We start from the raw sequence: 10572 nt of genomic DNA on the forward strand, positions 1-10572 counted from the left end.
ACATGGGCAAAGTTCAGCTGCTACTAAACCAGGAAATGAGTACAAATACGTATTTAATTGGTTCAGCTGATAAACTAACATGAACCGAAAGGGTTGCGGCTATAATTGCGTCCTGAGTGTTCTGGTGGTTATCAGAAATCTACAGTCAGGCCATAAAGTTTAACAGAGAGGGACTTAATGAATGATTGAGCCGCATAATGCCCCTGAAATACTCTGTGTCCTTGAACTGACAAAATGGATTTCTCAACTGGTCACCAAGCTGGCACAGAAAAGGTGAATGATAAAAGTTATGACACGGCAGGAGATGCATTGGACAAAGGCTTTCTGACGTAGCTTTTTGAGTCTCCGCTCAGTCACAATGTCATCCAAAATCTATGGCGGCCACCTTAGCTGCACCAAAGGACACTCTGAGAATTGCTCTTCCTGTTCATTGAAACTGGCAGGGAGGAGGGATTGTCCTTGTTGGCTGGCTGGTTGGTTGGTGGGGGTTGTTGGACGTGTTTGTAGTAAACTTTCAATTGTTTATAGTCGCGTGACTATGCAGGGAGGAAGGGGATGTTAATACAAAGATGACTAAAAGTAGTGAAGGGGGAGAGAGAGAGAAAGGAGGGGAGGAGGTTGTAAAAAATGGAGGAGGAAGATGGGAAATTGTATGACAGCCAGAAAGAGAGTGCACTTCCTCTGGTATTGTTCTGATGGTACAATGAGACCGGTTCATTTTTGCTGCTCCTTTAGCAGCACATAGACCTGAAGAACCCACCATGGCAGGAGAGCCTGCAGTGTATTGAATTCATTTTGTTCCAACTCTATTCACAGGAATAAAATAGATCCAGAAAAAAGGAGGACAGTGATGTAAGTGATAGAGAAAGGGAGAAGGGAAGGTTGAGAAAACCCTTAAGGGGACAGTTCAACCCAAAATAAAATAAAACCCATTTTTGCTCTTATCCAGACTGCTATATATCCACTCAGATAATGGCTCTGGCTCACCACAATACAACAGAACCCAGTGGAAAGTGGTTTGTGGTGCAGCTGCTCATGATAATCAGATGGAATTCATTGGGATACTAACTAACAACATGTGCTTCATGCCAGCAGCTATATATATATATATATATGTGTGTTCTTCCAGTACCTGTCTCTTTAGTTTCTCAATGACAGATGACCACACCTTCTTTTCAAACACATTTGCACACACATTCACAATTTGTGTTTACACTTTCATTTGAAGGATTTGTACTTAAGTATGTTTAAGTCTTTGTGAAAAATCTACCTCCCACGCAGAAAGACATCACTCCTGCATCAATAAAACCAAAACTGCAAACCATAATTGAAGCTAAGTGGCTCCCTCTGAGTTTTTCTGCAGCTGATGGGGGTTACAGCTCACTAACTAATGCAGCAAAGGCTCTTGTTTAACCCAAAACAATGCTCTGCAATACGTAAATAGCGTGGGAGCTAACAACGTAAAATGTGGCCTTTGCAATGTCATTGCACTAATGAGTACAAGGAGTAATAGTAACATTATGAACGGAAACATATTACAAGAAGATGACAGAGGATAACTAACAAATCACTAAATACCCTTAATAGTACTATATTTTACAGGAAATAGGAAAAAGAGTATTATGTCTTGCACTCAAAAGCTCATGTTTTGTGTCCTCTTCAGTCCAGAATAGAGGGCACAGCGGATAAGTTAAAGGGTTGGTTCACAAAAAAAAGGCATTTAGACATGCAGATAGTTTGGGTTTTGAGATATCAGGTCATTCACCTCCATTGTATTGAGGTGGAGGTGGAAAACTGAAACTATATGAATGGCTAGATACCAGTAGGGTTTAGTAGGATGCTACATTTATCATTTTATTCTCTCTGGTTGTAGGAGAGTGAAGTGAATGTACGTTTAAAATGTCATTCGGCTTGTCCAAATGTCTATAAAAAAGGAACATTGTGAATGTTTTACTCTGCAGCAGGTTGCCCTTGTCAGACTTGAACTGTCTTGAACTTTGGACCGAGTGTGACGTAGGCATTTTTAAAATGTTTAATTAATAATCAAACCGACGGCCGCTCTGTTTTACAACTGTTACTATTTGACAGAAGCTCAGCACTGATTGACAGGGAGAAGGGCAGAGAGACACATACAGACAAGGAAGGAGGGTAAATACGGCTAGAGACAATCAGCATCTATCCAAATAAATTCCAACACCACTAGCTGAGATTATATTTACACTCCGATACTGACAAGCTGTCTGAAGTTTATTTGGCGAAGAAATGAAAGAGTGTTGACTGAGCCTGCTTGCCCAACATTTAGCATTGGGCATAAACAACATGCAGTTAAAAGTAATAAAACGTAATAAAACCATTAAATCTCAATTGCTTATCAGATCTTTCCATTCATGATTTAATACCTCAAACTGTTTTAAAATTCCCGTTACCTTTTAATTGTTAAACAACATTTTAAAATAGCATATCTGTCATTTTGAAATGAATGCATACAGAAGCACACAACATACATGTGTGGTTGATTTAAGGCTTGAATCGAGAGCAGAGACTTTTGATTGTGTGAAAACAGTTGGGTTGTTAAGCTACTTTCCATTGCTATTCAGTCACATGAACTGAAAACTTCAATTCATGTGGGGAGAAAAATTTGCATTGTCAAGTCATTCCTCCTCCTCCAGAGGACAAAGATCTATTGTCTCCTTCAGCAGCATTTCGAATACTAAACCTGTGACTTATTGGATAAATTAACAACTCATTTTCTTTTATATCCTCTTGGATTTTCTTTTTATTAGTTCTTAATTACACCATTTTGGAGGAAAGAATCTTAATTTTCCCCTCTAACAGACAGAATAAAATGGGAGGAAAAAGGATATGGGAAATAAGCCACTATGTTATAAATTCAAGTCAATGTTTGGATAATTTTGTTATGACTATATTACTATATTATCATTGTATAAATTATATCCATACACTCAGTGGAGAATGATGAGAAAGACAGCAGAAGAAAAATGAAACCACAGTCATGAGTGAAATTCCAATCCCACCACATCGTAAGAACAGTATGTTTCTCAGCCTACAGGGACACTTTTGATTCCTATAGTACTTATAAAACTTATACAAACTAATATATTTGAACAAGTAGAGTTTACTATCAAAAGACAAGAACCTTCTCTTTGCATTCAAATGAACTTCTACCCAGAAAATGTGTATTTATTCACAGAAAATCATCCAACACAGTCACCTCTTCACACTGATTTTCCCTGCTCCTCTGCTGACTTGTATATATATATTCCTTCACACACTGTATTTCCTGTATGTGACCCATTTCTGCATATTTCTGCTTGTCTCTCATGCCCATGGCAGTAAAGACCCTTTTAAAAGTGAACTGTTTCCCTATGGGTCTGTATATATGCATGATACATTTAAAAGCTGGCGATAGGAAATAGAAGTGAATGTACATCTCTGTTTTCTCTTTTGGTTATGTTTGAAATGACATTTAGTTACTTAAATACAGTGAAAATCTTGATCCATTGTGGGAAAGACCAAACAAAAATACACCTATCTTAAGCTTAAGCTCATTGTGGATTGATATGTGTGGACTTTCTGTACATTCTCATGTAAACTATCATCTTTGCAACTTTCTTACAAGACCTAAAGCGCTCTCAACATGATGTCATCTCCGTCTTCTCTCTCTGCTGAGCGCACTGGCTGTGTCAAACTGAGTCAAGATGGCGGCCAATTTTGGGAAACAAAATATAGTAAGCTCTCAGACAATAACAGATACAAGAAGGAAGAGGAGAAAATTATTGACAGTAAACAACTGGCTTCCCAATGGACCAAGACTAAAGACTATCATAAGTTCTAACTTTGGTGCACCAAACCAAACAGGACAGAAATTAAAATTTAAAATTAAAAACAAGACAGTGAAGTTGTTTCAAAAATACTGAGCCTTTGCAGTCACTCCCTATTAATGCTATTGCTATCCAAAATGTAATGTTTTGGCTGGTGACACCTGTAATTCCTACGAGAGCTTCTCTCTGACGCAGACTGATGTCAACGCCAGACACTAACTAATGCAGCCATCACCGATGTTTCCCTAAAGGTTTGTCATAGCATAACAACAAACCAGTAATATTTCTTTTGGAGCTAAACTGGTTCCAGAGCCAAGAATCTTTACGAGCCAACGAATAAAAACATGTCTGCTGAACATCATGGACAGTCACTTGGCCCAGAAAATCTAGCAGGGTATTTTCATCAATAGGGGCTCAGAACTCGGAAAAGGAGACTTCACACGTCGGCTCAAAATTCCCAACCCAGGCGTTTGTGACAGGCAAAATCCTGACTAAAGGGAAAGCAATGGAAAGTCTCTATTGACTCATGATGCTCATCATCTGGCTCATTTATGCACGTGTGGTTTAAAATTCCTTTTCTTTATTGACCATTTTGGTTTGTTTTTGGAGCATGGAGCAATTGCTGTAGAGTGAGGTTTAAGGGATGTGTGCAAATATTAATGAAACATCTCTCTACAAAGAAAAATGACAGGTGAAGGAGAGAAAGACGTGTGAGTCTAACCGCCTCTTTTTCTGCTTGTGGGGATATCTGTGTCAAGGTTTAACATCCTTCTTCTGGAAAATAAGTTAAAAACACAGATAAAAGTGACGACAGAAAGAGAAAACAGTACAGCCTTGCTTGTGTTATACACTGATAAGGACACAAAAGTCTACAACAAGCTCAGGTCAGATAAGAGAACTGGACGTGATGTTACTGGATGCTGCTAAGCTGCTTTGGTGAGGTCTACTGCCTGAAAAAGACAGTCCAGTCAACATGAAACCAACATTTGTTCTCAATGAGGACACAAGCTTTTCTAAATGCAATTTATGAAGAAGAGTTTTATAATCAACGATGGGAGAAACAAAAATGTGCATAACTAACTAATAACTACACATTTCAAGGTCATGACCCGCCCTTCTCTGCCTCTGATTGGCTTACCCTGACTTAACCTAACCAACCAAACCAAGGAAGGCAACCAGTACTCGCCAATCAGAGGCAGAGTAGGATGGGTCATGACTTTGCCATCCTAGGAAAAAAATTTGGTGTAATGTATATAGTGATGGGACCAGCTTGAGTGATGTAACAGTAAAATTACAACCATAAGACATCAGAGAGGAAGCAACTTGGTCGCATTCTCACTTTACAAGCTTCTGCAGCTATACAATTATACATTTTTGAAGAACCAAATCACACGAATGCTTTACTCTCACTCACTATTTGGATGGCGGAGCAAAACTCAACATAGACAAGGCAGAAGATGCCAACAAAGTGACCTAAATAAAATCTTTTCATCTCAAATGTTCAGCCAATTCTAAGTCAGCAAGATGCCGAAAAGCAAATTCATGCTTTCATCTCAAACAGGCTGGAATGTTGTAAAATGTACTTCCTAAAAAGTATATTGAATTGTTACTTTTGTATGAAGGTTTCTATAGAAATAGACCTTTCTTGTTTGCCCCTGAGATATGTTTAAATGTGTCTGGGTATCCTTTTTGGCAGTCTCCACGGTTTTCTGTATGAAACGTATGTATGAATTTTGTGACTTATGACCTTGTTTAAAAGCATTAACAAAAGACAAGACGGTAAATCAGTTAAACTGATGCATCGTAAATAAAAACCAATTAAGACACATGACAACTGAGACTATGCAGGAAAGAAGAAGAGAGATACACAAAAGACAGAAAGCACAGCTATTTATAGGTCCAAACATTTGCCAGAAACTCTATTTCCACCAGGCCAACCTTTATTAAAAAGAATGCAGGCAGGATTTCTCAAATGAGGCATTTAGATCTGCAGGAAATTGCTGTAAAATTACTGAATATATTAAGGATCCAAATCAGCTCCAACACCAGCAAGAGAAACGACAGCTGATAGATCAAATTGTAATCAAACTAGGTTACAACAACAAACATTACAGTGTCTCCGTCATGAAGAAAATGCTCAGTGGTTTCGTTTTGCTGCTCCGCAAGCTCGCTGGATCACATTCCTCGTTTCAGTAAACGTCGGCGGAGAGTAAATTGGATTTGGATTCTTGTCAGTTTCAACCCGTGTGATGATGACAGGGGTCGAGTAATCTCCGAGAGATCTATGCATGTTTTATTCAGACCGCACTCTCACAAGCACACACACACACACAGACCCTGCACATCCCTCTAATCTGGCTGAGGATTACGCCTGCAATTAGTGGAATGAGAAAGAGAGATTGATAGAGAAACGGAAACATTCTGATTATTGTTATTGTTAGTATTGATGGTATTATTGTGTTCGCCCGAGGATAAGGTCACAGTTAAAAGAGCAAATGGGGATTTAAAACTTAACCTGTAATCAAATTAAACTTGAAAAACACCCTAAAGTAAAATCACATGAATTATTGGACTGATGTAGCGATAAAAACAAAAGTGAATCATGGCACGCTGGGACTCTTCTGTCAATATACTTCTATTCCAACTATGAAAAGAACACATTTTGCCTCAAGCATCATCAGGTTCATCAGGTTTGTGTTCATCTTGATCTTAATATTGAAGCTCATTCTGTTGTGTATAAAACCACATTTGGCTGCCAGTGTTAATTATAACTTTGGAATATCTGTTTCTTAGCCAAAACACAGGTATGATACCATCTAAAGTATAAATATTGTATGAATAAACAGCAAAAACTAAGTTTAATTAAGTAATGTAACCTTACAGTGATAAATTCTTTCATCATTATGCAGCAAAGCAACACAGAAAACTAGTGAAAGAGTGAATGAGGGGATAAAGAAAGAAAAGAGTCACTGTAGGCACTGCCAGCCTGGCTGATCTAAAACCCTGGCAACAGCAACAAAGAGCCACTGTCTGCTCGCTCTGTCTTTCACACAGTCATGCATGCATACTGTACTGTGTAAACCCGAGTGTAGACGCGAGCGAGTTTGCTGATAGACACACAGACCAAAACGACCACCAAAAGTGAAAAGTCTTAGTGTTTTTTTTTTTTTTTCCCCCCTAATTGATGCTGAATTCAGGGTGAACAAGGACACACATTGTGATTAATGTAAAGCACTTTTATTCAGGCCCATCAGCTACAGGCCAAACTACACCACCTACAGACGAGGAAAGTTACAGCAGTTTAGACTTGCGACAACATGATATTGATGAGCTCATGTGCACGATTAATTGATTCATCTTAAAAATATACTTGTTCTTTAATAAACAACTTAATTATCCTCATATGAAACACTAAAAAGATTACGCAATGTCTTTAAATGAAAATAAAATAAAGTGCACCGGGTTACATAACCTTATTACGTTTTTTTCCACTATGTAGAATCCCCACACAGCAGACAATCTACGTCTGACAGGCTTTTTACAAGTGCACATGTGCAAAATAACTGTGCGAATAAGGAAACTGACCTGATAAATTCAATACAAAACACACCGTGAAACGCTAAAGAGAGTAAAAACTTTCCGTTTTACATGTCTGTTGAAGGATGCTTAATTTTATATTAAAATTATCTCTGATGAAAACGTGGATTTCTGAGAGTTTGGCAAAGCTTTCTGGGAAATTCCCATTTTCATCCGAGATTATGTAAAGCAGCCGACTTAAAGGGCAGCGCAGCCGCAGTACGACGCCAGATCGGGTAATACAATTGGCTTTATAGTCAGAGAGACCTGCCGGTTCTGGTCTGAGATGACTGGTGGTCGCTTGATCAGTGAACCCCTAATGTGCCCCACAAGAAAACAGGTGAGTCGCTCAAAATGGAAGGCTGTCCACTTCCTGCTTTGTCTCGTGCTATTTCCTCTAGCGCACCTCTCGATTTGGGGATAACCGAAAAGGTGCAGTGCTGCCTAGCAGCTTTTGTGGAAATATCGAAATTTCTACTAGGCTACATTTGTTTTTTTGATATTTTATACAATATCTCTTTTTTTTCACTTGTTTTTGAATATATTCGCTTTTTCAGGCATTTATTACATAATTTTACATCATATTACATCATCATTCTCTAAATTACACAACTTACATTTTCATTTTGGGAACGACAATTGTATTTCTTTGACAGTTTTGTATTAAAACAAATATATGACAATGTTCACACAAACCATGTAAGAATGTGAGCTAAAATGAGGAAACAGCAACAAATCAATGTCCCAGTTCTCAAGATTCAGTGGTACATAAATCAGTCAGTCGGTCTGGATGGAGTCCAAAGATCAGGAGTTTCCTGTAAGTGAATGTGTTGAAATGACCATCAAATATTGCAAACCGTGAAAGGTCATGAACTCAGTCTCCTGATAACGCGGAGGAGTTGTTTAGTTGTCTGTGTTTGGGAATTTGTCTTCAGTTCCAAGACACTGTTATCAAAAAATCAACATCCACAGCTCAGGCTTTCAGCTGGCAGTCTCTGCTGAAGTGAGCTACCTTATAAGTTGTCATTATAACTTCCCATAATTGTAAACATGCTGCTACTTACTCATTTTGGTTGCACCTACCAAAACAAATCAACATATAATTGTTGTCTTAAAACCATGATTATGTTTATGCCAGTTGTGTTATGAAAAAAGATTTTTGCCTGAGGCAGAAAATGGCTGTAAATGTATGTATCCACAGTACAGGAAGGACTTAAACAAAACCACAACTTCAGATTCCATGTTTCAGCAAGTTAAAGAACAATAACAGTGGAAACATTAAACTGCGAAAGCTGAAAAAAAAAGAAAAAAGTGAAGCACAAGCACGCTTTGACACACAACACTACTGCTCATCAATGACTCATTTCATCCCTATGTTAGCTTTCCGTCACTGGTCACGCAGCATTCATGCCACTTGAGACAAAGCTGTGGGACAGTGAGTGCTGAGTGAGGTTTTTAGAATAAAAGCCTTGTTGGCCATTCAAACCAAAGCTGTTTTTTTTTTTTCACTTCCCTGAGAGATAGCAGTGGCAAGACATATGCTCTCTAACTGGGTCAAAGGTCACTGAGTCGGTGGTAACTTTTCAGACTAGTAGAAAATGACAATTCATGTCAATGACAAGGGGACAAATACAGGAAATGAAGAGAAAAATGGTTGTTAAAATCAGCTTATGTCACACTGACTGTGTTATAAATGTTCAATTTGTTCCAGCTGAGTGAAACATACAGAAAAGAAAATGTTTCTATACACATTTTCCCAAAATTTTGCATCAAACTTAGTTATTTTTGGAAACTTTTGGCTTTGAACAATGTTTGGCTGCACACTGACAGGGTACAATGAGATTGAGTACACTGGTTGTTAAGTGGTTTTAATATCCCACAAAACTCTCAATGTTTTGAACTGTAAGATGAATTATGCTGTATTTTGTGGACTAAAACCTAAACATTTGAACCCAAGCAGCAGAAACAGGCTAAGTTAAGGAAATAAACAGAAACAGAAGAAGTCAAGGAATACTTTGATGAAGAGAAAGAAAAGGGTTTAAACCTTTCAAAAATATGATTTTTATGAGCTTCTTTGAATACTGCAGCTTTATCATCTTTTCATTCATCCCTAAATCAATGAGCTGGTAACAAGTTGAGAGTAACTAGGAGCAGAGGAGAAAGTCAGACGAGGGACAAGTGGAGGTTGGACAGGGAGGAGTTGAACAGATAGAGGAGGAGACGGGGAGGAGGAGTCTCCTCACATGACGGTAGTGGCATGTCGGCTTGTCCTTGGAAAGGACACAGCAGCAACTCACAACAAACGATTTCTTTGTCTTTCTATCTGTCTGCGTCTCTCTCACTTTCTCTGTCTGGCACTCTCTCTCTCCTTCCTATGTCCTTATCTCTCTTGCCCTTTCTTTCTGTCTCTCCGCAGTCTCTTTTATTTCTTGTCATTTCAAAAAACTTTTTTTGTACCGTTGAAAAAAAGTTATGAACTGACGTGACAGAAAGATCCGCTGCTCTGTGTCAGTTTGTGCAGCACAGAGATGGGTGATTTCACTATTGCGCAATAGTCCCTGACAGCACACACATACACACATACACAACCTGTTCGTACTTTGGAGTTTTCCGCTTTCCGCTCTGCTGCTGTTATTGCCCAATAGGCGTTCATTCACACACACACACACACACACACACACACACACACACACACACACACACACACACACACACACACACACACACACACAGAGTCATGTTTCCATCACTTCAGAGGACATTGCATTGAATGACATTCATTTCCTGGATACTTGACCATAAACGCCTCATGCCTAACCCTAACCTTAACATAACCTTAACATAACCCTAAACTAACCCGAACTTTAAACCAAGTCTTCACCCCAAAATTAATGATCTATGTCCAGGTAACTTGCTTTTTGTCCCCATAAGGCAGGCGAATCCCCACAATATTCCTGCTGTGTAAACAGATTAACGTCCCCACAACGTGAGGAATACCTGGACCCTCTCTCTCACACACACACACACACACACACACACACACACCTGTACCTCCCCCCACATTCCCTCTTCCTCTTCATTATCATAATCATGCTGTCACACACACACACTCTCTCTCTCTCATACACACATACACACACACACACAAAAATTC

The sequence above is a fragment of the Thunnus maccoyii genome, chromosome 24 (assembly GCF_910596095.1).
Source record: "Thunnus maccoyii chromosome 24, fThuMac1.1, whole genome shotgun sequence".
Taxonomy (NCBI): Eukaryota; Metazoa; Chordata; class Actinopteri; order Scombriformes; family Scombridae; genus Thunnus; species Thunnus maccoyii.